Here is a 14,508-nt window from a genome sequence, read left to right on the forward strand (position 1 = left end):
GAGAGTGAGGAGGAAGACCAGATAGTCGAGCACAAATGGAAACACGAGGAAGACCTGAAACATTTCCCCGGAGTTAGAGAATAACTGAGGTCGACTTGTGTTTTTAGGGCCCGAGCACTCATTTGAAATGCAACAAATTATTTTTTCCTTCTTCTTGTTCTGCCAAATGAATCACATTTTTGACGCCTTGAACGCGTCCAAAAACTCAAAATTGGGATGGTCATGAGGTCTACCGAACAATTTTGTTGTTTTTCATAAACAAATTCTGCAAAATGGCTCAACAGCGCCCCCTTGAAACTTTCATAAATTATGATTATCACCACAGTTTAACCTACATGCATGTTAACCAGATCAATACTTACAAAAAAGCCTCTTAACATCGTGGTGAAATGTCAACAGGAAGTCCAGCAACTTGATTTGAATTTCACAATAATGGCCCAAATTTCATGTATTACAGCCTTAATATCATTTGGCAGCATAATGATTCATGTTATTTTATCCAATCATTCAATTTTTTTATTCTAATCTATAAAATCCGTATGAGATAAACATAGTGAAGTTAAAATAAATGTATTTCCTACTAAAGAAAAGTTCACACAAAATGATAAAGGAGCATAAAATGAAAATATTTAAGAGTCAAAGATCCTCAGAACATACTTTACACATTTTAGGATTTGTATACATTTAGTATCTTAACACAAACATAAATATTGAAATGAAGATTTTTGTTTTGATGTTTCTTACTTTGAATTAGGAGATAGATTTCTTTCAGATAAAGGAACGAGAATAATCAATTCAAAACAATAAAACAACAGAGTTCTGGGTTGGATACACTTTTTTTTATATAATTTAAAGCAGCTTCAGATTACTTTGAGCATTGGGTTGGAAAGTGCTGTTGTGTGTTTCTGTTTTGTCCACAGGGGGCGCAAGAGAGCTTAAAACACATCAACAAACTGTGTGATTCTCTGCTGCAGTTTACTGGGGTTTTTCTTCTTCTATTTTTACTCGACTGTCTGTCACAGAGGGAAAGAAATCACATGAAGGCCCGAGTGCCTGCCAAGAGTCGTACCAAGAGAGCAGTAAAGATGTGGGAAAGCCCTGCGTCTGATTCTGACTCTGATACAGATTCATACACTTCATCTACCTTCAAACCAGTGTTTCTGCTCCACGGTGCTCACACTGACTGATTTATTCCCACTGAGGATTGGAGAAGAAGTGAAGTTATTTATGAAAAGATGGCCACTCATCGGTTTAAAACATGACGGTGAATGTTTGAGGATGATAAGGGGGCAAAAAAAAAGGGAAATAAACATTTATTATGTAGCTTTAAAAAAAGATCCTGACAGTAAAATAGTAAATCCCTAATCTAGTGATTGATTGATAGGATTTTATCATCTGACAAACTTAAATCTAAGCAAGCTGATTCATCTAATTTCTGATGGGAAATATCTCATTACAGTTTTTGCAAGCCACATTCACCGGACAAATGGTAGACATCTATTTACAGATTTAAAACAGAAAAAAAAAGGGCCTGAATTACTTAAAATAAGGAGAAGAGAAACTGGTCGGACATTGTGGAAAAACTACATGAAAAGGAGAACTTTACACACATTTGAAGGCTACAACAATTATTAAAAAAAGGTTGGTCCCTTTGAGATAAAGGGTCAGCAGCTAAAAAACAAAGTTACACAAAGAGAGACAAAGAACAATTTACAAAAACACTCAACTTTACATTCAAAGAGAAAAAACATCTATGAGTCAAATCTGGGAGTCTGTAGCTCAAGCAGTCGAGCTCAAAACATCGACATCCTGTAGAATCTGCGTCCAGGTCTTTCATTTTAGATTTAAAAACATTTAAGGACACCAGCTCCTTGAGTTTTAAGTCGTTCAACAACAGACTCCAGGCTGAGGCTGCAGAGTACCTGAAAGACCTTTTTCCAATTTTCTGTTCCAGCATTTGAGAGCGTGAAGAGGTCCTGAAAACCTAAATAATACTGTCCACGAGTTTTCAGCATAATAAAAACACAGAGGCAGCAGACAAAGAAAAGCCTTATATATATATATGTATATATATATATATATATATATATATATATATATATACATATATATATAGTGCACTAGTGTATAAGCCTACGGGTCAGTAGAGAACACCATCCAAACCGAGAGTACAACGCACAATGGTGAGTCAGAGCTTTACAGTTTATTATGAACCTCATGGTACTGTAGGCTGTATCAACCATACAGAGACACTGAGCTGAGGTTCAGTTTGATGTAACCTCATGTTGAAAAGCAAATAAAACACAAGTACAAAAAAATACAAATAATCTGCCAATGTTGTGAGAAAATCCGACTGATTAAATGTCTGTAAATTCAAAGGAGGAAAAGTCATTCAGATCAAACTTGTTCCAAAGTAAGGTTAAAAAAATACGTACTGTCGCTTTAATAGGTCAATAAATGAGTTGGTGGAGGTTTCCCCAGCACACTGACCTCTCTCTGCTTTAGTCATTGTAATAGTCAGACGCTTCCTGGAGCCCAGAGAGGGTTATTAAGTGCGCTGTGTGTAACCCATAAATCAGCTGATGTATGAAGTACCAGGGGAGTTACATCCGGCTCCTCCACTAAAGCAGCAGCAGTTTTTCCAAACTAACCCTGTGAGTGTCTTTGTTTCCTGCCCTCCTTTTTTTTTTTTTTTTTTTTCCATTGAAGGGCCTAAAAGTAGAAACAGTAAAGCTGACTTCTTCTTCTTCTTCTTCTCCCCAAAGTTTGTTTTTCCGTCTTCTCGTGTAAATGTTTTCAGGCCGCTCCGAGTGCAAACAAGTGGAACATTTGCTGTTAAAGTTAGATTTAAAGGAGGAAGCAGCGTTTGTGTGTAAAATGTAAATGTTCTGTTACACCAGTTGTCATACTTTAAAGTCAGGAAAGATTTTATGCACGTTTTTTATGTTCTCTCATCTGTTGAGCACATGACCGTTTTTGGATATCCTGATCTGACTACTGCAAGCTCATGAGTCTGTGATGTAACACTACCTCGCACATCCTCCTTTCTGTCTCTTATTTATTTTGTCATTCTGTTTATTTCTGATCCTAAAAAGAAAAACGACTTTATTGAAAAGCCCAAAAAAAACAACTTAACTTCTTTCTTAAAGTGTGTCAAAGAGATCGTGTCCATGGAGTCGTCACACCATGAGTTCATGAACTCACCCACACTAAATCAGACGCTTGAGCCCCCCCACCACGTTTCAAGAATTCTGACAGGACTTTTGTCATATCTGAATTTTTATTTATAAACTATCAGTTCAGTTTGGTTCATGTGTCATAATGAATACTGCTATCTTCCAACCTTATATATTCTTTATGTCGCTTTGAAACGATTGAGGGTTTAATGGTGCAACTCGATGGTACATGACCCTGTTTTTAAGCACAGCCATCACAATACAAAACTGAACATGGCTTCTCTCCGGCCTGAAATGGAATCATTGAATTTCTGCTCCACCCGCTCCTCTCAAACCGTTAAATTTACTGTTATATAAGTAGACACTCTGAGTATTTTCCCCTTATTAGCCCAGCCTGGCCTTCCCAACAGCAGGGATTTTTTTTTCTCTGTGGCAGCGTCACTGGAAATGTTGACACAACACCCGGCTTTTCCCAAAAACACTCTCGCTCCTTCAGGTTCCAGGATTTCAGTCTGCTCACATCCTACTCATTGATACTGATGAGATGTCGTCACAGGTCCAGCGAGGAGTCGTACCCCGGTCTGCAGGTTTTTGTTTCTGCAGCTGGATGGAAAACTCTGCAGGACTGGACTGTATTAAAGCCACTGGCACAAAGTGTCTGGCAGGAACTCAAAGAAGGGCAACTAAAAAAAAATGGAAAAAAAAAGAAGGATGTTGGCCGTGCTTTAAAGAGTGGCTTGAAACACTTTTTTTTTTTTTTTCCTTTGGACATTATGCAGGTCACATGGGAACACTGAAAGAAGTGGAATTTATTTTTCCTAAAAGCTCATTTTGCAGGGGCATGGAGGGCTGGATGGAACCAGTGGGACAGAAAGGGGGCACAGGAACAGAGTTTACCTCAACTGTACTTTTTTCCGAGAAGTGCTGTGTTTAATGCTGGCATCCTGCAAAGTGATTTTCCCACCAGGGATTACAGCAGGGCGTAAAATCTTTTCACTTAAGGACATCTTTCCACTTCTGCAACACTGATTAAACATCACATCCACACTATGTATACATGCTTTACGTCGGCCTCAGATGTAGCTTTAGCTCGGTATTAAAACGGGTCCAAAAGTCATTTTCTTCCCCCAGAGTCTGTGTAATCTTGCTCTGTGTCGTGTTTGTCTAGAGGTGAATCAAAGGCAGATGAATGACTCCGTCTTGCCATCACGTATTCACTGCACAGCTCCGCACAGACGTGATGGATGACATGGGAATGCTGTCAAATGTTCATTCTCCGGGGGACAACAACACACACACACACACACACACAAAGTACACACTGTCAGTCCTTCACTGCTTCTTTTAATCGTTAAACATCTCTGGATCTGTGCCTGGCTGCATGTTCAGAGACACTTTTAAGATCCCGGGGATGTCTGTAAAAACCTCAAGACTTCACGGTTTAATATCTTAACATGAATGTTAAGATGCTATTTCAGCCCTGAAAAATGTAATCCATATCTAAATGCATTTCTCACACACATGACTTTTTCACCAGAACGGCCTGATTGTAACCAGATTAGTCGGCTGAGGGGAAAAAAAAGGCAGCTCACTGAAGTTGTACGTAGCCTTAAACGCTAAAGTCATTGATGCTAATATGCTTATGTTTAGCATGTTGTATTCATGTTTACCATTATAAATCAGCGTGTTTGTGTGCATGCTAATACTAGCTAGTTGGTGGTAAAATAGAAAGTGCAACTAAGGCTGACAGAAATGGGATTACATTTAAAAAAAACTTGATTCACCATTTTTTTATGAAAATCTCTTTTTACGAGGTGGTTGTTGCCAAGACAACAGCGCAGAAGTTTCACACAAAGAACAAACAAGAGACCACAACGAGCAGAAATGACATCAGACGATGCATTTTGCAGAGTTAAGCAGTGAGACTCGTACACACACTGGAGGTCAGCTGGTCCTTAATCCTGGTTTGTAAAATCATACAAGCTGATTTAAAGGGACTCTGAAGCTCAGACCGACATGAAGGACAAAGACATGAAAGCACTTTGACCAAAGACAGAACAAGTCCAAGGAGTAACATGCATGATAAATCCATGAGGCCGACGGTTTCAGTCATACTTTTTGGAGTCAGTAGAGAACATTGCAGTTAAATGTGCAGCCTTAAATGAATTTAGATCTATGGTATTTACATCCGATTTGTATCCTATTATTATATTTTGAGACTTATGATTAATTTGAGAACATAAGAGAACGGTGTGGAAATTGTCTCTCAAACTCTAATATGTGTCTCTAGTCTGTCTACAAACCCCCCCAATGATGAGAAAAGTCCATCCTCTCCATCTTTTCCCTGCTCCACTTTTCGGAAAATGTGTGCTCAAACAAGCCGTTTGGAGATTTTCCCTTTGTGACATCACAAAGGGCAGTAACCCCTCCCCCAGGTGGGTGACACTCCCACAGCTAGGTGTTTGTTCTGCCCTCTGAGTCTGCCTTCTCACTGTAAACAATAGGGCAGGGAGCGAGAAAGCCCGAGCCGACCCAAGCCCTTCCAGAGAGGGGGCGTGGTCAGACACAGCTCATTTACATATTTAAAGGTACAGACACAGAAACAGCCTGTTCTGAGCAGGGCTGAAATAGAGGGGTTTATAGGCATGATCAAATACAGGATCAGAGTGGATTTAGAACAAGAAACTTCACACATGTTTTGAGGAGCTCTGAGACTTTGTTAAACTTTTTGAAAAGGAGGAGAATATGTGACCTTTAAGTTTACAAATATCAGAATCAGGGAGGAAGAAATGATGTCAAACATCTCTAAGTGTCTCTAAGTGTTAGTCGGACCAACTCACATTGTCATCTCTAGAGTCATCCACATCATGTGGTCATTTTTACATCCCTCAGTTTATTTTATATAAGCTGCAATAATAAAGTGACTTTCACCACCTAACATGTCAAAGGTACGAGAAAGAATTGCACACTCTCCTCTTTAGAGCTGCTTTCATTGAAGCTAAGGGAATAATGACCTTCTCGGAAGGAGGAGAAAAAGGCTCTATTAATTGATCATTCTGCTGACAGATAAAGCAGCAGGGAAGACCCAGAGCTTCTATTTCTGCCTCGTGGACCAGGGGCTGGTTGGATGGACTGTCGGATGGCGTGTGAATGGCGCTCTGAGACGGCGTGGAGAGCTTGAGAGAGCACTCATCACTGCACCCTTCAACACAAAGAGACAGCTCTCATGCGGGGATGCCGGGTGTTGTTATTGTACGGCTCACGGAGGCAGGAGAGCCTCCCCTGACCTTGAAATCCAAGAGCGGAGCTGATTGCTAACACAGAGTAATGAAACCTGACTCACACCGACGCCACTCAGCCTCTGACAACGTGAACATTGTACCTGTGTAACCTCGCAGCTCTGATGAATTACGCCCTCCGATCGACAACAATAAATTACCGCCGGATCGTTCCAGCGCAGGTATAAAATATGGTGAATATTTAATTTGCTTATCAAATAACACCGCTGTGGACCATCATGCGGGGATGTTTCCCTCCTGGTGAATGTAAAATATTAAAAAAAACACCACCTCCTCCTCGGAAACAACAAAGCGGCCACCAGAGAGAGGCCATCTTGTTAACAGAGAGAATCTACAAATCAACCCGTCAAGTCATGGGGACAGGGAGCGTCCTGTTGCTTGAAAAAGGGTGTGTGTGTGTGTGTGTGTTTACATGTGTGTTCCTTAGGGTTCTTGTATGGGGTGGAGGGGGGGAGAGGGTGGAGTCTTGTTGTTGCTACGGCAACAGCCTCAGTTATGTAACATCATATGTTGTGTTTTAAACAAAGCATCCTGCCATGTGTACAATCCAGCTTTTTCTTTTTCTTCCTGCACTGTGGAGAATAAACGGAGGCATGACTTTATTTTATTTTAAAGCATTAAAATAACACATCTGTGTCTGTAACACTTGTTGCACTGATGATAACAAACACTCTGCTTATTTATGGCTTATTTATGGATACAAATTACTCTGAGAGAAGTAGACATTACAGACTAATAATTCACCTTTTACTACCATGCATACTCACCCTAATTGAAATAGAAATAGTTTGTTAGCAGCTGTTTGCACCCTGCTTCCTGATCCTGTCACAGTGTTTCAATGGAAATCTGCTCCCCTGTGATGTGTGTGTTAGGTATAGAGCTTATCTCCACGGGACACCTTGGGTGCTAGAGCCATTGTGCTGTATTTATATACGGTGGTTATGGTCAGCTCCTTGCATATCTTGCAGAAATAGGAAGTGTACAAAGAAAATAAAGGGGACAGAGGGATGAAAGGATGGCACCCTATAAACACTTCAGCAGCGTCAATCTTTATCCAAACGCTCCACTGTGCGCCAACAGAAATAGGACACTCGGGCATTCCCTTATGAATACTGTCTTTCTTCACAAGGTCGCGTTGAGTAAATATCTATTTTTGATACAAAGAGACACAAAGATAGAAAAACAGCACCAGAACCTCCCGTGAACATCGGTTAGTGAAGGACCTTCACATAAGAGGCCATTGTTCAGGAGGACAGTTCTGCTGGGCAGCTGTGCTTATTTTCTGTAACCACTCCAAGATATTAATAGACCGTGGAGCGTTCATAACGCTGCCGTGGGGGCCGTTTAGGAAGTCCCCTTCTTTGATACGAGTGTGATCATAATGCTGAGCTGACTAAGACCCGGCTGACATGGCAGAGTCTGGGAATGTGAAGAAATCCACACAGAGAGGCCTCTTAGGCTGCTCGACCCTCTTCTCTCTTCTCTTCAGTCTGTGGGTTTAGACTGCAGGACTTCTGGGCCTGCTTTTGCCTGATACATAGCCTAGTCATCCGGGGGGGGGGGCGGCCCAGGTTCGAATCAGACCTGTGGCTCCTTCCCTGCATGTCATCCCCCACTCTCTCTCTTTCTCTCTCTCTCTCTCTCTCTCTCTCTCTCTCATTTCTGACCCTTTGTTCTGACCTCTCTCTAAAATAAAGTCATAAAAAGCCCCAAAATAAACCTTTAAATAATGATTGACTGATTGCTGCATATGTTTGTTTATACACATTTATTAAAACTAAATTGTTGTCAGATGACTTCTGATTGGTTTGAGGATCACATAACCATGGATTTCATTCCAACACTTTTGCTCTGTATTCGACTCCAGTTCAATACTAACCGTGCAAAATCAGAATATTTCTAAAAACCAAACCCGAGTGCCACACCATCAGATTTAGCATCTTTAAACACACATTCCCCCAAACCTACAAAAAATGACTAGAACTATACAGAATTTGTATTCAATACAATAAAAAAAAAACATGCATCTCGTAAAGCTCCATCCAGGGTGATTCTGCTTTAATTGGCTCGTATTGAAGTTGGCTGAGAGTGACAGCAGAGGGTTTCTTAATAAACAATTGTTGCACTCTTGGCATTGCATTAGCTCAAACCAAACAGGCTGTCTTCTCTGGAAAAATGTGGTTATGTAAAAAGGTCGTCGCAACACACACACACACACGCACACACACCAACAAAAACACACACTCACACACACACTTCCTCCCTCCTTGGCTTTTTTTTTTTTGTATCTGCACTTTTTTTGTGTCATGCACTGAAAAACCAAAAACATCTGAATATTCTGTGGGTGTATGGACCCGAAATGAAAAGATAAGAGCAACGTGTCATTCTCAGAGAAAAAAACGAGAAGCCCCTGTCACAACATTTGAACATTAAGTTAACGTTAATTATCCTCATTCGTTTCTTTATTCACACAACAAAATAAATCACTAGGAAACACTGCATCCATAATCACGTTGCTGGCTGCAAAAGAGGACAACACTTGTCTCATATTCTTGCAGAAGAAGAAGAAGAAGAAGAAAAAAAGTTCCACTATTCAAATGTGCCATTTTAAAAGTTGTTGCAGTTGAAACAGGTGAGTCATAAAGCTCGGCTGAGCCAGGAGTCCCACTCTGCACTCTGCAGTCTGCCTGTGATATGAAGGTGGGCGGCTGTCACACAATCACTTATTAATGGCTAGATTTGCCTCACTGCAGCAAAGTTTCTCTGGGTGACAGCGTGTTTCTCTCACACACAGTTTTCTTTTTTTTTGCAACAACTGCAGCTACTCCGTGTGACAAACTGAGAAACTGTTCAGGCTGCAGTTTAGTTCCGCTATCTGGGTCACCTCTTCTTTTTAAATTCATATAAATTAGCCTTTTTGAAAAAAAAAAATACACAAAGCTGTCAAATGTGTTCAACCATCTGAAAGGAAACTAGTTTCTCTGTGAAAACTTTCGATTTCTCTGCGCATTTTATTTGAGAGCTATTTATGACTGTGAGGCATAAATAGCATGACCTTTGTCCAACAGTGATGTGTCATAGCCAGACCACCTAACACTTCAAAGATTACCGACACAGGACAAAAATAACAACACCAATCTCGATAGCACAGCGCACCAACACAACCTGAGGATATAGATGTCAGATGATACAACATTAGGATTCATTTATTTAAGCAAAAGAGCAAATTCATCTTGTTCAGAGTCCTTTCTGAGCAGTAAAAACATTGAAGAATTGTTTCCTGGTGTTGTCACATGTTTGTTGAAGGAAAAGTAAAATTTCCCTTCATGCTCGTATGTTTTCTTCATCAGCTTAAAGAACAAGAGGCCCCAGCAGCTTGTTGATTCTGTGGAAAATGTGAGTAGATGCTGGGGAAACACACGCATGTAAAGTGAGTGTGAATGAAGTAAAAGGTCATATGAAACTGAACCTAAAACATCCAACCTGCGCTGTTTCAGATTCAGCTTCATGTGTGAACACAAACAGACACATTTATCACTCTGACATTTTAATGCCAGCCCCCCTTTATTAGTTTTCCTTGTGAGGACAGGGGGAGGGTGATGTGTGAACGCAGCAGGAAATATTCTGGTAAATTCTCAAAAAGCAAGTGGGAGGTGGCGGTGACGCGTGTAACCGACGACCAGCGCATGACCAAAGACTGAAAGCGTTCATCTGGTACGATCTTTATGCCTGGAATTAAAGTTATTAATTGTGTTTTCGGTTGGCCTGTGTGTTCTTTCCTGCCCTTTTGTTGTCATAGCGTCTGAATCTGTGTTCGTTCGTCGCTTCTGCAACGTTCTTTTTACATCATCATGCCTTGCCTCCTTTCTCTCGTCTGATGGCGATATCCTCCTGCTGTGATGGACACAGTAAATGGTTAATGGCGCTTTTACACCGCAGGTCACACCTACACATTGATGTGATCTGATGAAAGTGTCCATCAGTATATTAACTAATCCATTCATACACACAGCAGATGAAGCAGCAGGAGCAACTTGGGGTCAAGTTTTTGCCTAAGGACACATCAGACATGTGGCTATAGGAGCTGGGGATTGAACCCTCGACCTTCCAATTGAGACACGACCGACTCTACCACTGAGCCACAGCTGCCTAAGTCTGAAATGTTCTTGAAATTTTCAGGAGTGCATGTGTGAAAACAGCTTCTGTGAACCCGTCAGTTCGATAGATTAGTGAATGTTGTGTAATTAACTTCATCTATATAAGCCTTTTTAATTTTTCAATTTTAAGCCTTCTTTATAAACTGAGCTGAGAAAAAACGCTAGGTGAACACGGGGCCTAAATCTGGCCGTCAAAATAATCGGTTCATCCCAAAGCTAACCTCTCTGAACTGTACAAGCGCTACACCCCTCCTTCCATTTACTGCCATCAGGAAGACGCTACAAAGTCCCTCTGACCCGAATAAAACATCTCCAAAAACATCGGTCACTGTTGGGACAGACAGTAAAGTTTATCTATCTATCCATGGTATTAAGACTTGTGGTAGTAAAGCACATAAAAATGTATGCTAGGTACTCGCATTGAGGAAATGTCCTACTGAATATTATTTTTTGTATGCTAACACTTAGCCTATATTAGATAAACATTAGCATACATTCTGTGTTGTAGTTTTTTGGGTTAGCAATCCAAACATAGCAAACTTAAACTCCTTCAGTTGTTGCTGTTAAAGAATCCTTTTGTTTGCTGCAAGCTACAATTTTATTAACAGAGAGAAAGAAAAAGGACTTTGCTTTGAAGACATTTAAGCTAGCTCATGTAGCCTCCTCACCTCTGCAGGTGTATTCAGCCTCTTGTTTGACTCAAAGGGAAACAAAATGTAAACAAACCGGCTTTGCTAACTGGGTCAAGGACAGATCACGTTGTGTTGGCAGTGATACTGTGGAGCTGTCGAACGTCTTGAACATGAATCTTCAAGCTGGTTCAAATGTGCCAGTTAGTTAGTTAGTTAGCTTAACCCGTGGTGCGCTAGCCTGCTATTATTAGATAAGCTAGTGCACTTTCCTCAGTTGACATCTGTTGTTTTTTACAACCAGCTGCTGGGGTTAGGGGGGTTTAGAGATGTTTACTTCACTTTAGGTCACTTATCTTTTTGTGTTGTTGGTGCCAGCAGAACCTGTAAGCAGGGCTCTCAAGTTTTGAACTGAGTTCAGAGTGAGATTTTGGCTGCGGTGGCAGTTTGGGTAAGATTTTATAAAAGACACATAAATTTGTACAAATAAAACTATTTATTGACAACATTTCCTTGGTTGGAGATTGTGTGTGTGATTATGGTTAGTGTTGTGGTTTAATCTCGTAAATCTACGACTTTATTCTCGTAAATTTACGAGAATAATCTCAAAATCTCAAAACCCCGTTGATTCCTATCTGTTCTATAGTTAAAAAAAAAATAGCGGAGCAACTTGGTGGGTGTTATCCTGGTAATTTATCTGCGTGAGAAATACAAGGTGTGGCGTGTGAGCGTGTGAACAGGTTTGCGTGAGACTTGAGAACATTGTGCAAGCTAATAAACATTGTGCATTGTGTAAGATAATAAACATTGTGCATTGTGTAAGATAATAAACATTGTGCATTGTGTAAGCTAATAACTTAACTACAGTTAAGTGGACAGCTAACCAATGACATGATAGTATCATCCGAGAGTGTTTACTAAACGTAATGAAATGGTTAATTGTCTGCACAAAATCAAAACAAGATGTGAAGCCACATCGACTTTGATGAATTTGAAGTCGGATATTTCTTAAATTACTAAATAAATGAACCTAAATGAGGTTATTTTTATTTCAGTCTTCTTGATACTTCTCCTACATCCAGGAGAAATGATTGTAGCTTCTTTTAACTCGACCACATTATGTGACAACTAAAGCTACTCAAATCAGCTAACACGTCCAGACATATTATTATGGATAAGGAAAAAACTTTATGATCCCTTTGCAGAATTTACCATCTCTTTGCCCCCACATGCATTATAACAAGCTGCAATATAAATGTATGTGCAGGTCCACTTGACCCTCCTGTGTTCACTCTGAATTATATGAAAACCTGCCGTTAGCTTTTTTGTTCCAAACATGTGACATCTTGAAATACTCTAAAGTTTGACACTCTCGTTTCTCTTAAACGAACCAAGTCAGCTATTTCAAATCATTTCACAACAATGTTTGATTATATTCTCTAAATATTGGTTTTGTTTTTGTCTGAATCGTTTTAAGTGTTGTTGTGTGATTTTGTACCGTGACATCATTGTAAAAAAGGGAAACCTCAATTATTATTTGTTTTAGATTTATTTTGGGGGATTTTCACCTTTATTGGATAGGACAGTGAATAGAGTAGGAAACCAGTTTCATAACAGTCCCCCCAGAGTGTGGGGAATGACATGCAGGAAAGAAACCACAGGCCGGACTCTAACCCGGGCCGCCCGCTTGAGGACTATAGCCTCTGAACCGCTAGGCCACTGGTGCACCACCTCAATGGCTTTAGAGACTCATATAATTGTGGATGATGATGATATTGATAAATGATTAGTAATCCAGAGTGGCTTGCAGTGTCAGGTTTATAAATAAAAACTCTCACAAATCCTACATAATGATTTTTCCACATTTTGCACTTGTGAGTTCAGTTTTATTAATGGTGCATTTAAGTATTTTTCCTAGAGTCAAATCCTGATGGATTACTTTAACTTGTACGGGATGTCTTCTCTGCTGTTACTCCTTCATGGACTTCTTCATTGGTTATCTGAGTGGTTGTTTGGCACCAGAGTGCTTCCATTGTGTTTTTTTCTTCTTCTTCTTCTTCAGCCCAAAAAGGACGCCGGGTCCTGGTGCAGAGAGACCCCTCTGTTGTGTCCCCTGCTGCGGGTCCTGGTGCAGAGAGACCCCTCTGTTGTGTCCCCTGCTGCGGGTCCTGGTGCAGAGAGACCCCTCTGTTGTGTCCCCTGCTGCGGGTCCTGGTGCAGAGAGACCCCTCTGTTGTGTCCCCTGCTGCGGGTTTTGTGCAGGGAAAGCCCAACCAGTAGTGGTGGATGGGGCACAACGTGACCTGACAACAAGGAACCTCCGGGAAAACCGTCAGTCCTAAACTATGTGCACAAGAGAGGGGAGGGTGGGGGCCCTTCAAGGGGGCATTACGACAAACGACACGCATTGGCGCTTTTAACTTCTCGTAAAGAAAGGAGCCTCGATGTGAACTTTTATGATATGTAGGGCGAGGTTAAGCAGTTTAACGAAGGCACACAGACAGAAGGGTGATTTTTTTTTTCAAGGCGGCAGGCTTCACATGTCGCTGTGGTCCGTCGGGAGCCTCCCTCTGCCCGGAGAGGACACCCGTTGGCTGGGAGGCGGAGACGGGACCCCCGTTGACGTCAGTGGGCCTGTCTGTTTCCTGCAATAGAAAGTGAGAGAGAAGGTGAAGGGAGAAAACACAGAGCTTGTGTCTCCCCCCCCCCTCCCCTCTCTCTCCTCTTTACACTAAAAGGTGCGATACAACCCCGCACCTGTGTTAATAAATCCAGATTGGGTGCGTTTGTTTTGTTTAACTGCGCATTTTGTTGGCGTTACGCGCAGCCGGAGCGTGGATCTGTCACAGTGATATAGGTCGCTTGTCGGTAGCTGCTGCCTCAGAGGGGTCGGACATGCTTCTACCTCTGCCCGCCTTGTGTGTCTCTCTGCCCTAAACTTTTTTTCGGCTCTTTCGTTTCCTACTTTTAGCGCTGTAATTGCGCATTATTTTTTATTTTTTTTGACGCAGCTTCTCGTGTGGACAAAACCTTTTCTTCTTCTGGAGGGAGGCAACTTGAGCTCCTTTTGAGCCCAGCTCTTTTGTTGCCTTTTTTTTTTTTTTTGCAACCCGCAGGTAAGCCACAAGCTTTTTTTTTTTTTTTTTTTCTTCCATGTCCATGTGTTCACTTTCATCGCTTATGTTGGGATTCATTTGCATGCGTGTGTGTGCGTGTGCGTGCGTGTGTGTGTGCGTGTGTGTGTGTG

This window comes from Labrus bergylta, chromosome 19 (assembly GCF_963930695.1).
Source record: "Labrus bergylta chromosome 19, fLabBer1.1, whole genome shotgun sequence".
Lineage (NCBI taxonomy): Eukaryota > Metazoa > Chordata > Actinopteri > Labriformes > Labridae > Labrus > Labrus bergylta.